Genomic DNA, 14,387 nt, shown 5'->3' on the forward strand with positions numbered 1-14,387 from the left:
ACAATGTATAGAGTAGGTATTACAATTTGGCTTAGAGCTAGGTACAATTGGGGACCTTGTAGGGTACAGCAAAATAAAATTAAACTTACAACTAAAATAATAATAAATCTATAGAAAAAAAAAATAGAAGCGCTTCGCTAACTACATAATGTAATCTAAATAAATATTACTGGAAAAACATAAACGTTATTGAAAATACTAGGAAAGTCGATAAATGGAGTTATTTCAGTGGTGGAAAGCAAACACTAAAATAATTTTTCAAAACGGTCCAATAGTATCTGACTTTATCGCGTTCACACATATAAACCATACATAATTAGCACTATATTAATATTTTAACTATTTCCTAAGTATAGACCCCTTGAAATTTTCGTTCATAAGAACTAATGTAGGAGTGACAAAATCCATCCCTGTCACAGAAGGGGTTCATCAGGGTTCGGTTTTGAGCCCATTCTTATTCAGCCTCGTGCTGGACACGCTCACCGAGGACGCTCAACAGAAAGCATCGTGGACTTTTGTATACGCGGATGATGTAGCAATCTGTACAACGACTCGTGAGGCTCTGGAAGACGCTCTGGAGGCATGGAAGAGGCAGTTGCAGGCAGGTGGCCTAGTTCTGAGCGTTTCGAAGACCCAGTATATGGAGTGCAATGTGCCTATCCCCCGTACTGACCCTATAGTGGTTGATGGACAAGTAGTTCAACAGTGCGAAGAGTATAAATACCTGGGTAGCATAATTGCCAAATCCGGAAGCCTGGAAAATAACATTCAGAACCGAATATCAGCCGCCTGGCTTAAGTGGCGCGAGCTTACAGGAGTTACCTGCGACAGTCGAATGCCCATTAAACTGAAAGGGATTATTTACAAGTCTGTCATAAGACCAGTTCTCATTTATGGAAGCGAGACGTGGGCCGTAACAAAGAAGCATGTCAGTACCATCCAAGTTGCCGAGATGAAGATGTTGCGGTGGATGTGCGGAGAAACGAGGCTCGATAAGATCCGTAACGAGTACGCGATGTCGCCGACAAAATACAAGAAAAACGGCTGCGATGGTACGGACATGTTAAAAGGAGACCACCTGAGTACATCGGCAATGCGACACTCAATCTCGATATACCCGGTCAAAGGCGCAGAGGCAGGCCAAAACTGCGGTGGTTGAGTGTCGTAAAGAAAGACATGAAAATCTGCGAACTCAAAGAGGAAGATGTCTAGGATAGAGCGAAGTGGAAGAAGAAGATACGGAAAGCGGACCCCGTCACAAGACGGGATAAACGCTAAGAAGAAGAAGAAGAAGATAGACCCCTTGAAAACAAAAAAATAAACAAAAGCAAATCCACATTTAAGATACTACCCAATCAAAAATTATAGTTTCAACGACGCCTACGACGTAGCATGACGTAGTAATGGCTACGGCGTAGCGTTACCTACGAAAATATCGTAGTCAGTAAAAGTTGGATTTCAAAATCTTGATTTTTAAATCAATTTTATTAAAATATAAGTACTGGGATAAGTAAGTATGCTTAGTAAGTGCTATTTAGGTAACATTCTGACTATTTGACGGCAGTTTTACAGAACTTTAAATCATTCTTAGATATTTTTTTTTCATTTTTTTCGAAATATAAGTACTGAAATTTGACTGTTTTACGTCAATTTACCACTGGATTTTGAGAAAAAATTATCTTAGCTAAAAAAAGTGTAGAAAATATGTGCCTGTAGCTGTCTACAGAATGAATCGGGAGATATGAGAAAATACGTGTCCATTATTTAAGAGTTATCTAGAAGATGGATTAATTACTTTTTCATTCATTTTCATTTCATTAACTATTAACTAAACTAAAATTGTATACAAAGGTCTGTCTAGCTAGGTATATCTATCTCAGTCTCCATACTCAATTTCAATACAATCTGTTCAGATATATTACTACAAAAGCATACTTACTTACAAAAAGTGTATTTAATTGTAAATACATGAAAAACACAATAACGAATTGTAAAACCCTGTATTTAAGCACAAAACAAAACTTAATTATTTTCAAACAACTCCCAAATTACGTCACAAAGTAATATTTAATTACAATATGACAATTAAAAATAGATTAAATAAGTCTATACTATGTAATATACTAGTCATTTCCCGCGGTTTCACCCGCGTCCCGTGGGAACTACTGCCCGTACCGGGATAAAATATAGCCTATGTTACTCGGGAAGAGTGTAGCTTTCCAACAGTGAAAGAATTTTTCAAATCAGTGTAATAGTTTTTGAGTATATCCCTCACAAACAAAAATATATTTTTTTATCCTTAAAGTATAGATTGTAGGTACTAAAAATATACTGAAATATTAAAAATAGCTTTTTAAAGTAATATTAATATAAAAAACAGTGTATTAAAACAATAATATTATAATATTAAATATAAATATATGTGCTTATGTACTCGCGCCGATATGCTTTCTCTTTCGCACGCTATCTATCCTTGTCTAACATGGATCGTGATTTCTTAGCTTGGGGCATTGGATGTGGTAATGTGAAAAATATTTTGTGATAGCAAAAGACTTTTTGATATTATGTATATAGAATTGTTATAGTATATTGATAAACATACTTCAGGAAGGTATGTTTCGTTTCTAAATACTAGACATATGTATGTACATATTATCTACGCCAGCTATTGATACCTATTTTATCCGCACTCCCTGAGACCTACTCAGCGCACCCGGTTTAAAGGTAGCTTAAGCATTTCTCGATAAATGGGCTATCTAACACTGAAATTATTGTTCAAATTGTTCCGTATTTCTTAAGATAACCACGTACAAACAACCTCCTAAATACTTTTCAGCTTACTAATTCTCTGTCTGTGCAACTGTGGATCGCTATTGATATTCATAAAACATTGTGCAATAGAAATACTCTAAATATGTCTTTCCATAATTCATAAAACAATCTAATATCTCATTTTCAACTAGCAATCACTACAAAAACCATTCACACATTACAAACGCAACCCCAGAAAGCCAGATCCAAAACGGCACCCCAAACTTATAGACTCCTGGTCACAAAATATCGAACCTCCTCAGTGTATGCCGAGCGGTGTTAGGGAGACCCCGCGTTTCCATTCACAAGAAACCTTAACAAAAACCTATTGAAAAAACCCAAAATTTTTCATAAAAAAACTAATTTTTTGTCAAAAATTTCGTCTCGGTCAAATTGTGTTTATAATTTGTGTGGCTAAAAGTGTGAACTGGGAGTTTCGTTAAGAAATACTGTGAGACCAATATGGCTGAATTTCAGAGCCAGTCGTTGGATTTTCAGTCGTTCTAGGGTGTTGTCTATCTAAAAACAGCGGTAAGTCATCAAAATCTTTCATTTTAGTAGTTATTTTTTGTGTTTTGACGTATATTTTGAGTTCGGGAGTCGATTTTAAGTCAATACTCTATCTTTGTACAGGACAATTGCAATATGTGTGGTGTATTCGTTCCTTTCATGGTTTTTAGCTATAGCAGACGGTATATCGTCAAATCTTTAGTATAGAGTACAAAAAACCTTAAAAATTACAGTTAAAAGTATAGATAAAGACAATAGTAGCAAATTTGTGTAGAAAAAAGGCTTTCAGACTCCAAATTTTGTTAGCAATACATACATATGTATAGAAAGTATATTCGTACGAGTTCATGGTTGTACCAAATATACGTTTTTGTCTACCAATGACTGAGTAAAGGTGAAGGAAAACATCTTGAGGAAACCTGGATTTTAAAGTCTGAAATCTGTCTTGAGCAAGCGTGGTGATTAACGCTCAATCCTTCTCCGTGTGAGAGGAGGCCGCAGACCAGCAGTGGGACGATAAAAAGGCCGATGGTGATGAAGTAAGCAAATGTCAAAAATCTTGATATTGAGAAAGGTTATAAGTGAAAATATTTCAGTAAAATATAGTAGTACGTGGTTGATTGTGTGATCTTTTGAAAAGGTCAAAGGGGAGTCAATATTTTGTGCTGGCAAACCATAGTGATTGTGCAAGTATAAAGGCTATATTTTTAAGAAAAGTGTTAAGACACTGCTGCATCTGGTTAGACTGGAAGCCGACCCCAACATAGTTGGGAAAAGGTTAGGCAGATGATGATATACTCATATACCTACCAGTTAATTGTGAGATGACGGCAGATAGCAGAGTGTGATAGAAGAAAACATGCTGCGCCGACCACAAATAAAATTGATATAAAGGCAGGAGTACTAACTAGTCACGAAAGTCGTCTTTGGTTCTCGTGGCCCCTCTCTAAAAGGCAGAAGACGGCACAAAAGCTGAGGTTTTTAGTGGGTGCAAGCCCCACATAACCGTCTCCCCGGGCGGTGTGTGTATGCGTCAGGCATTTTCCTCAGCCTAAAAAAAGGGAGTACTAACTGGTTCCTACCAGTTTCGCTCACGTCCTGGTTGAACCACTTCTTGCAACCGGGTATAAAGTTGTTTATTTTGTTTCTCAGGTTCTAACTTCCAGGTAGGTCTTTTTTCAGCTTCAAGTTATATTTAAATGAGTAAGTCTGACTCCAGTCTAACCAAGGGGTATCGGGTTGCCCGGGTAACTGGGTTGAGGAGTTCAGATAGGCAGTCGCTTCTTGTAAAGCACTGGTACTCAGCTGAATCCGGTTAGACATACAAACTTAGAAAAGTTGCATTGGTACTTGCCTGACCTGGAATCGAACACACTCATACTTGAGAGGTTGGTTGTTTACCCACTAGGCTACCACGACTTTATATATTTAGTGATATGTTTATCAAAATTATTATTTCAGGTGACCTTGAGTTTTTATTTAATTTCACCTTTAGTTATCAAAGGTTAGGTGTCAAAACGTCTAAAAAAGTAAGTGGAAATATCATGATAATTGTGGTTTATAATAACGTAATATTCAATTATTAAATAACTATTATAATATGTTTGTGAATAAATAAATGGTATAATTATATTCACCTACAGTATTTTTTTTATTAACCGTTTTCCCGCGGTTTCACTCGCGTCCCGTGGGAACTACTGTCCGTACCGGGATAAAATATAGCCTATGTTACTCGCGGATAGATTAGCGTAGCATATCGCTACGAGAGGCCTACGATAGCACTACGTAGTTGCTACGAGATACCTACGAAAATACTACGTAGTTGCTACGAGAGACCTACGATAACACTACGTAGTTGCTACGAGAGGTCTACGATAATACTACGTAGATGCTACGAGAGGCCTACGATAATACTACGTAGTATCTACAAGAAAAAGATAGAAGGTTACTCACTGTTCAATGTAGGGCAATGACTGTCTTATAGTATTTTATATACAAGTTGAATGCCATGGCTTCGCTCGGTGTAGTTAAGTCTTTAATTTGTAATTAGAACATAAAAATATCCATTTAGTCGGGTTTTCGCTTTAGTTATCCGGATTCGGGAAGTAGGAAGCATGTGAAAACACTGGCCGAATATTATTAAACTATTATATAGTTTTTTACGTTTTTATGTTAAAATGGACAAATCAAATTACATTTATCTTTAGGGATATATTGCTCCGATTATAGCCTACTTTTAACCGTATCAACGAAATTATCAATATCTCTGGTATAAAGGTTTTTTTTTTATGCAAATGAAAAAGGTCCTGACTTGTCGATGTGTTGTATTTTTTAAAATTCGTGTATCAAACAAAAATACTATATTAATTTTATACCTTTGCAAGAAGCCTTACCAAGCCTATTTTTGTCCCATTCACAGTTAACTACTCAACTGATTTAAAGTAAAGTTTTCAAAAAAGCTATAAATCTCAAAGCTCACAAAACCATAGCAAACAGCTAGTATTATTTATTTATTTCAACCATCCCCACACACTTACAATATAATAATATAAAAAGGTTTTCAAACCCCCACAGGAATAGAGTTTATGCTACAAATTGGGTTTTAGACAGTCAGCTACAAATCAAAGAGGGTTTGCTTAAAAGCTTGCTTTTATATATGTATCTATACTAATATTATAAAGCTGAAGAGTTTGTTGGTTTGTTAGAAAGCGATAATTTCAGGAACTACTGGTCTAGTTGGAAAAAATTTTTCAGTGTTACATAACAAGTGTTATCGAGTAATGCTTATTTTATAGAGAAGTAATGACGACAGACAGAATAGAATAAAACAATAAATCTTTATTTTTTCTCTTCAATTACAGTGTTAAGTACCTACATTACAGTACAAGTTGCATTTTTAAGAGAATGGTGTCTGTTTAAATAGAACAGTATAATAGTTTATTTGCAATGGAATGTTGCTACAATATAAATACAGATGTTACAAAAATGCAATTGGCGATCCTTGTACATTCTGCCTTAACTTAGACATGCAAAAACTAAAACATTGAGGATAGGATTAAGTTAATTATAATATTAAAATTGCATGTTATAACACGTCATGAATGACATGAAATACAATTGCAGAAATTGATATTTTTCATGTGTTTTTCTTGCTTTCAGTAGAATTTCTATAGAATTGAAAAAAACATATCTTGTGTGAGAGCCCCGTCAAATATGTATTTATTACTACTTTTCAGTATTCATTTTTATAGCGGCAACAGAAACACACCATCTGTGAAAATAGATAATATAGTAATAGAGCCCGGTTTTACCCTTTGGTTACGAAATCCGAAAAACATTTTAATTAAATTATGTACTCAATTCATTAATAAAGTGAATAAAATAATTGATATAAAAAAATAATCATGCATATTAAATAAAAACGTCTTATAAAAGGAAGGTACTTACCTACCTTGAGTCTGTCATCAAAAATAGATCAAATGATCATTAACGTCTTTTAATACCTGTCGGAGATAAATTAATGAGTTTCCTTACTATGGATTAAGGGTGCTAAGATATATAGGGGTATTTAGGATGCTTTACAAATTGAGTGGCTCGTGGTTACTCGAGCAGACACGTGGTAAAGTGGCGGGCACAATACTGTTCTAAGATCAGAGAGCGCGCTGCGGGTTGTTCGAAAGAGATACCGCGGCCCTGGCACATAAAAAGGCCTATGACAGAACACGACGGTTTTTAGTCAGTAAGAGTCTGACACTCCCTCACCGCTGCTAACCCACAGCGGGAGGGGTCATTTGAGGATTTTTGAAAAAAAGATCAGAGAGCGCAGGACATATTATAATGGTGTCTAGTGTCGATTTTGGCCACGGCGGCTGTTCTCATGTAAGGAGATCAGTCAGCTGCGCAGGACATATTATAGTGCACGCACATTTGCTTGGACACAGGTGCACTCACTATTCCTTCACTCTTATAGTTTTTAGTGCGAGTGTGTGGGTTCAATGCCGGGTCAGGCAAGTAGTAATGTAACTATTCTATGTTTGTTTGTACTTTCTAAGTGTACATTGGATACTAATGAATATAACGTCTTGAGTAAGCGGTGATAAACGCAAATTCTTTCTCTGAATGAAAAGAGACTTGGTACACAGATAGTCTAGAGCCTGAGAAAGGATGCTACTAGGATAGGAGTTACTTTTTATCCTGATGCGGGAAGTAGTTACCTCTGCACGCGACTTGCATCATGTGGAACAGGTATTTATATTATAAGTACCTTTTTTTTTAAGACGTCAAAAATCATCAAATGACCCCTCCCGCTGTGGGTTAGCAGCGGTGAGGGAGTGTCAGACTCTTACTGACTAAACACCGTCGTGTTCCGTCGCAGGCCTTTTATGTACCAGGGCCGCGGTAACTCTTTCGAACAAACCCGCAGCATATTATAAGTACCTAAGTATCTTCCATACCAGTAAGAATTATAACCCTCCCTTCACTGCAGTCGGTAAAAAAACAACCAAATCCAAAGCACTTCACTATTTATTAAAAACTTCACCCAATAAACGTCAAATCTTTGCCTAAAATCAAACTTTAAAATCATTTGAATTTCATACAACGATACACAATCAATTTTCAACCATACTCTTATAACCATAAGGATTATATTCCCGTAGCAAGACGACGCACCCAATTTTTGAATCCCCCTCTAATACCGACAAAGGATTTTCGTTCTTAAGTCTTAGGCATTAAAGTATGTTTTTCCGTGTAAGTTTTTTTGTACGGGGTTTTGAAAAGTCTAGTAATTCAATTCTATAGGATTTTTGCTATAAGATCTTTTTAGCCATATGTCAGGGGCTCCCATTTAGAGTCCCCGGTTAGACTGGAAGCCGACCCCAACATAGTTGGGAAAAAGGCTCGGAGGATGATGATGTAAGGGGGTCCCATAAAATGCTATTATGGGGTGTGTCTGTTTATTGATAGCTTTTAAAAATAATAGGATCAGGTAGTGGGCTTTCAAGTTTTAAGGGTAGTAAGTTTGGTAAATTTTAAATATTAATTCGATTTTTTTGTTGTTAAAAACATTTTCAGTTGAAGAGTGCTATTTCTTTAAGCACTTTGTTTATTTTTTAAAAGAGTTTTATAAATTTCGATTCTACTTTTACCTATACCTTCATGCTAAATTTCATTGAGATCGGTTCAGCCGTTTGCATAAAAAAAATCAAATAGGTAAACTGGTAACCAGATAAACTGATAAACTGGTAGAAAACGCCTAAGGTGTTAAGTCCGCCCTTGTACAGAATGTGCACAAGTATTAAATAAAGAAATAAATTGAGTTAATTGCTGGATATAGCAACATCTATACTAAATGTAAAGACGTAAAGTTTGACCAAGTTATAGTTAAGTTTAGGCTACATTTTTTTCGCAGTACGTCCCTTGAGACGCGGGAGGGGGAAAACTGGCTATTTTCCTAATTATTATGGCAGTATTTTTCATTTATTAATTTATTTATCTTCTTTATTTTAGGTACACATTGCAGCCTCCTGCATTGGAAATTAAGAGGTATGTTTTTTTATTTTAAATTATTATTAGAATAAGTTTTAATCATCATTGCTATTCTCTCTAAGGAGATCAAGGTGTATCCATCACCAACTTCCAGGCTCTGGACTTTCTTAACACGCTTTTATTAGCTTCACTTGTAACTATGTATGTAAGAAAATCTTGGAATCTTAATTTGACCCTACTTCCCGGTGTTCCATTAGGATGAAATTTTGCACACGTTCTGAGTTCCGATGACAATACATGACTAGCGTGTTTTTTTAAGTCTTTTTTTTCTAAGAAATTTACATAAAAGTCGCATAGCCATTTTCTCGACCCGGCAATCGAACCCGAGACCCAGTGCACAGCAGTTGCGACGACTAGACCAAAGAGGCAATTAAAATTGAGCCGACCACAAAATAAAACAATTGTGATTTGAATAGGTTTTTGAAAATTAAGACCACCCGTCGTTCTTTTGTTTGTTTTAACAAATCTAGCACCCTCTTGATTGCTTTCAACCCTTTTATAAAAGTTATTGACTTTAGCCACCCTAAAAAACTAGTCTAGACTTTAATTTAGACTTTTTTAGGGTTCCGTACCCAAAGGGTAAAACGGGACCCTATTGTTTTCGTTCTTCTGTCCGTCCGTCTGTTCACCAGGCTGTATCTCATAAACCGTGATAGTTAGAGAGCTGAAATTTTCACAGATGATGTATTTCTGTTGCCGCTATAACAAACTGAAAACGAGAATTAAATAAATATTTTGGTGGGCTCCCATACAACAAACGTGTTTTTTTGTCCGTTGTATAAATAATGGTATGGATCCCTTCGTGCGCGAGTCCGACTCACATTTGGTCGTTTTTTTAGGTTTCTTTATACTACTGTCGGGGCTGCGGGATTGTTCGCGCTCATTACCGCGGCGCTGGTACATGGCTTAAGAAGGAACATGGCGGGGTTTAGTCAGTAAGAGTCTGACACTCCCTCACAGCGGGAGGAGTCATCTGATGATTTCCCATTAAAACAGGGTTCTTTGAACTTCTTTTGAGTCGGCAACTAACAGTAAACAAGTTTGATGCTAAGCACTTTTTACACAAATACATATTAAACAAATAAACTACTAGTTAAATAATGATTCAATTGATTAAATAATTTTTAAATAAATACATATATTTCTTTGTCAATCGCGAATTCAAAGTTTTTAATTGGTCCGATACCTGTTAAATACCTGATATTACCTGATATGATACCTTTGTAATGTTCGTAATCCCTACTAATATTATAAATGCGAAAGTAGCTCTGTCTCTCTGTTTGTTAGGTACGCTTTCACGCCTAAACCACAGAACTGTTAATAAAATTTGGTACAGAGATAGAGTTGACCTTGAGAAAGAACTTAGGATAGTTTTTATCCCGGACTTTTGAAGAATTCTCTTGGAAACGCGATATAACCGAACACTACGCGGGCGAAGCCGCGAGCGGAAGCCAGTGAGTAATATTGGTTAATTCGGGTCTAAATAACTATAGTAACTGAAAGGTTCACAAATAGATAATTTCTTGACATTTTAAACTTTTCTATTATTCTGACATTTAGCGCCCTCTACAGTGATATTTTGAAATTATTAGTTCTTTGACCTTTGAAATGCTACCTTGCTTACTCATCCAGTTACAAATTGAATATTTATTTGTTTTTTTATGGTTCCGTATGCAAAGGTAAGCCAATAAGTCTGACACCAGTCTAACCAAGGGGTACTGGGTTGCCCGGGTAAATGGATTGAGGAGGTCAGATAGGGCAATCGCTCTTTGTGGCACACTGGTACTCAGCTGAATCCGGTTAGACTGAAAGCCGACCCCAATATAGTTGGGAAAAGGCTCGGAAGATGATGATGATGTATGCAAAGGGAAAAAACGGGACCCTATTACTAAGACTTGGCTGTCCGTCTGTCACCAGGCTGTAACTCATACACCGTGATAAAGACAGTATTTCTGTTGCCGCTATAACAACAAATACTGAAAACTATAACAAAATCAAAAAATTTTACCACCCGTCTTACCAAGAAGTGTCATGGTATCCCCAAAAGATGACGTCAGATAGACAGTCGCTCCTTGTGGTACACTGGTACTCAGCTGCATGCGGTGAGACTGGAAGCCAACCCCAACAAACCTAGTTGGGAAAAGGCTAGACAGATGAGTCAATCTCTAAATTAACACTTTTTGAACGTTAAAAATATACAAAGACAGCCCCCAAAACGCCCGCCCTTCACCACTTCCTATGTGTTTTTGCTGGGAAGAAGAAGTGGCGCAACAAACTCCCCAGCAACACATGTCTGTCTATAGGTTAGAAGAACCTTTCAACAATGGTTTACCTATAAATTGATATACAATGTGCAAATTGCAGGAAAAAAATATACAGAAATGTCCTATTTTTTTGTGGAACTGTAAATTCTGTTGTAGAAAATTCCCAGTCTAGTTATAATAAGTTTATGCTATATTAAGTGATTAATAAATGAAGGCAGCACTATTTCTAGTTACAACAATAAACATATAGATGGCGCTGTACACAATTAGGTTGATTAAAGTTAAGAATAACAAGAGAAGGGTGGCTTAGGGTTATCACCACAAAAAAAAGATATCTCGGAAACGACTGGGCTGATTGAAATAATATTATTTTTATCTATACCCACTAATATAATTAAGAGGTCACATTTTCTTTTTTTCGCGGTTTTAATTAGAAGAGAGAAAAGAGTTTGTCAATTTGTGACATACTTTTGGAGCCTTTAAGGTTTGAGTATAGTCTAGCCACTATATTTCTACACGGTTCTAACCGAGTCCCGATGGAAATATTTCCCGGGCCACGATAAAAACCCACATTATACCTAACTTTCGCGTTTAAATAAAGCTGTCATTAGAGCATCTTTAGCAGTCGTTACGGGTAGTCAGAAGCCAGTAAGTCTGACACCAGTCTAACCAAGGGGTATCGGGTTGCCCGGGTTACTGGGTTGAGGAGGTCAGATAGGCAGTCGCTTCTTGTAAAGCACTGGTACTCAGCTGAATCCGGTTAGACTGGAAGCCGACCCCGACATGATTGGGAAAAAGGCTCGGAGGATGATGTGTTTGGCCGACTTATATAAATTCCATGATATGACGATTTATATGAACCGGCATGATAGGTATAAGAAGACTGATAAATATATTTTTTATTCCTTTATAAGAAAAATATTAGTTAAAAAGCTTGTGGCAACCCTACCATTGTATAAAGGTGTAGAGCTCGCGTGACAAGTAATAATATATTCTACTACCTGGTTAGGCCGTTGTTTTTACTGTTTAATTGTGAATGTGAATTAAAATCATTAGCACTGGGGTTTTCACTCGTTTAATTAAGACGTAATTTTTGGGAAAATCTGTATCTTCTGAGCTTATTTACTAATATTATAAAGAGATTGCCCTGGTAAGTCGCTCCTTGTGGCACACTGGTGCTCAGCTGCATTAGGTTAGACTGGAAGCCGACACCTACATAGTTGGGAGATGATTGTGAAAAGCACAGGAAACTTTGTGACATTGTCCTTACAATGTTAAGCGACTATCCCTTGATAGTCGCAAGATTTACTTAACCGATTTTGAAGAAAAATATTTACCAAGTGTCCAAGATATAGTTACTTTTATATAGTAGATACAAACTTGGAAAAGCTGCATTGGTACTTGCCTGTCCTTTAACCAAACACACTCATACTTGAGAGGTTGGTTCTTTACCCACTAGGCCTTCAAGACCTAATTAATAAATTGTGAAAATAATAACATAGTCGTGTTGGAAGCTATTATGAATAAAACAGTGTCAACACGTGATTATAATTCAATGTGCAGTTGCTTGCATGCAACGCTGCACTATTAACTATATTGATTTTAGTTAACTTTATAAGCTGTGAACATGGGAACATTTTTAGGGCTACGTACTTAAAGGGTAAAATGGGACCCTATTATTTAGTTATTCAAAGTATATTAAATTGTCTCTATTTTCATTGACTACAGTAGCAGGTTTTTTTTATTTACTTAAATAGTTATTTATATATTTACACAAACCCTATTACTACGACTTCCACGTTGGTCGAGTGATCGCAAGCGCGTCTGCTGTGCACGAGGTCTCGGGTTCGATTTCCAGGTCGAAAACACTTTGCGGGTTTTAGAAACTTTCACAAAGCAGCCCGAAGTCTGGAAGTTGGTGATTGATACACCCGTACATCGTGTCGCACATTAATGTCGGTCGACTGCTTGTGATCTCTCTCCGGTGGTGTCGGATTGTCGTCCCATCGCGCGCAGAGAGTGAAGGAATAGTGAGTGCACCTGTGACGGCTTAAAACTTTAAAATTACTTTTTTTGCCTGAATTATTCCACTTTTCGACTCTAATTTATTTTTCAATTGTTCTTTGCAGTCCTAAGTTCATAACCACAGTATACAAACATGTCACCCGATGGTATCGCTCACGCGAGCGCTACGTTATCATATCCTATGCACAGCACACAGTGCACCTACTGTGTGTAATTATACTGTGACATAACGTGATTGACGGCATGTAACTTGTGTTTGCTTAAACTAAATATTATAGGTACGCTAGAATGATTGGCTTATAGGATTTTCATGTGATTTTTATGAATTATATGGGTATTAGCTTCCACCCCCGGCTTTGCCCGCGTAGAGTTCGGTTATATCGCGTTTCCAAGAGAATTCTTCAAAAGTCCGGCGTAAAAACTATCCTATGTTCTTTCTCAAGGTCAACTCTAGATCTGTACCAAATTTTATTAAAATCAGTCCAGTGGTTTAGACGTGAAAGCGTTACAGACAAACAGACAGAGTTACTTTCGCATTTATAATATTAGTAGGGATGTGATGGCACGACTTCCTGAATCCGGGTAAAAAGTAGACTATATGTCCTTTCTCTCTTGTTTTGTCATGGTTTTGGAGGGTACTACATATTAATATTTGCATAATAAGTAAATTACTTCCTCTAAGAAATTGAAAATCATTATTGATATAGAACCAATTTAACATGCTCGAAACACAGAGGAACTCGTCATGACAAGATGGTTACCCATCCACCGAGTTTATCAAGCCTTGCTTAACCTTATGATCCATCGTTGATAACTAAGCCACAAACCCCACTTTTTTGATGGGAAATCATCAGATGACACCCGCTGTGGGTTAGCAGCGGCGAGGGAGTGTCAGACTCTTACTGACTAAACCCCGCCATGTTCCTTCTTAAGCCCTTTATGTACCAGCGCCGCGGTAATGAGCAAGAACAATCCCGCAGCCCCGACAGGCCTTTGGCCCCCACACTTTAAAATTACAGGTATCTCCAAGTTTTCGTTTGAATAATTGAATTGACTTTCTTACTGGAATATCCTACTTTGCAGGAGTTGTATGTTTAAATATTAGATGACTTTTAAAAGTAAAGTAAAGTCAATCTTTTGACTTCCAATCAGATATTGATGATGTTGTTTTCTTGACTAGAGTTTGCCTGCGGTTTTACTCGCATTTTCAAGTAATTTTAAGCAGGATCG

The 14,387-nt window shown here is 36.9% G+C and overlaps 1 long non-coding RNA gene across 1 annotated transcript in view; it reads left to right on the top strand.

The window, feature by feature from the left end:
* Positions 1-3,095: 3,095 nt before the first annotated feature.
* Positions 3,096-14,387, top strand: part of LOC135119209 (uncharacterized) — a 49,554-nt gene continuing 38,262 nt past the window's right edge. Inside the window, exons 1-2 of the long non-coding RNA XR_010278049.1 lie at positions 3,096-3,342; positions 8,830-8,865. This is a non-coding gene — a long non-coding RNA (uncharacterized LOC135119209). The remainder of the gene's footprint in view (positions 3,343-8,829; positions 8,866-14,387) is intronic.

Source organism: Helicoverpa armigera, chromosome 31, assembly GCF_030705265.1.
Source record: "Helicoverpa armigera isolate CAAS_96S chromosome 31, ASM3070526v1, whole genome shotgun sequence".
NCBI classification, from domain to species: Eukaryota; Metazoa; Arthropoda; class Insecta; order Lepidoptera; family Noctuidae; genus Helicoverpa; species Helicoverpa armigera.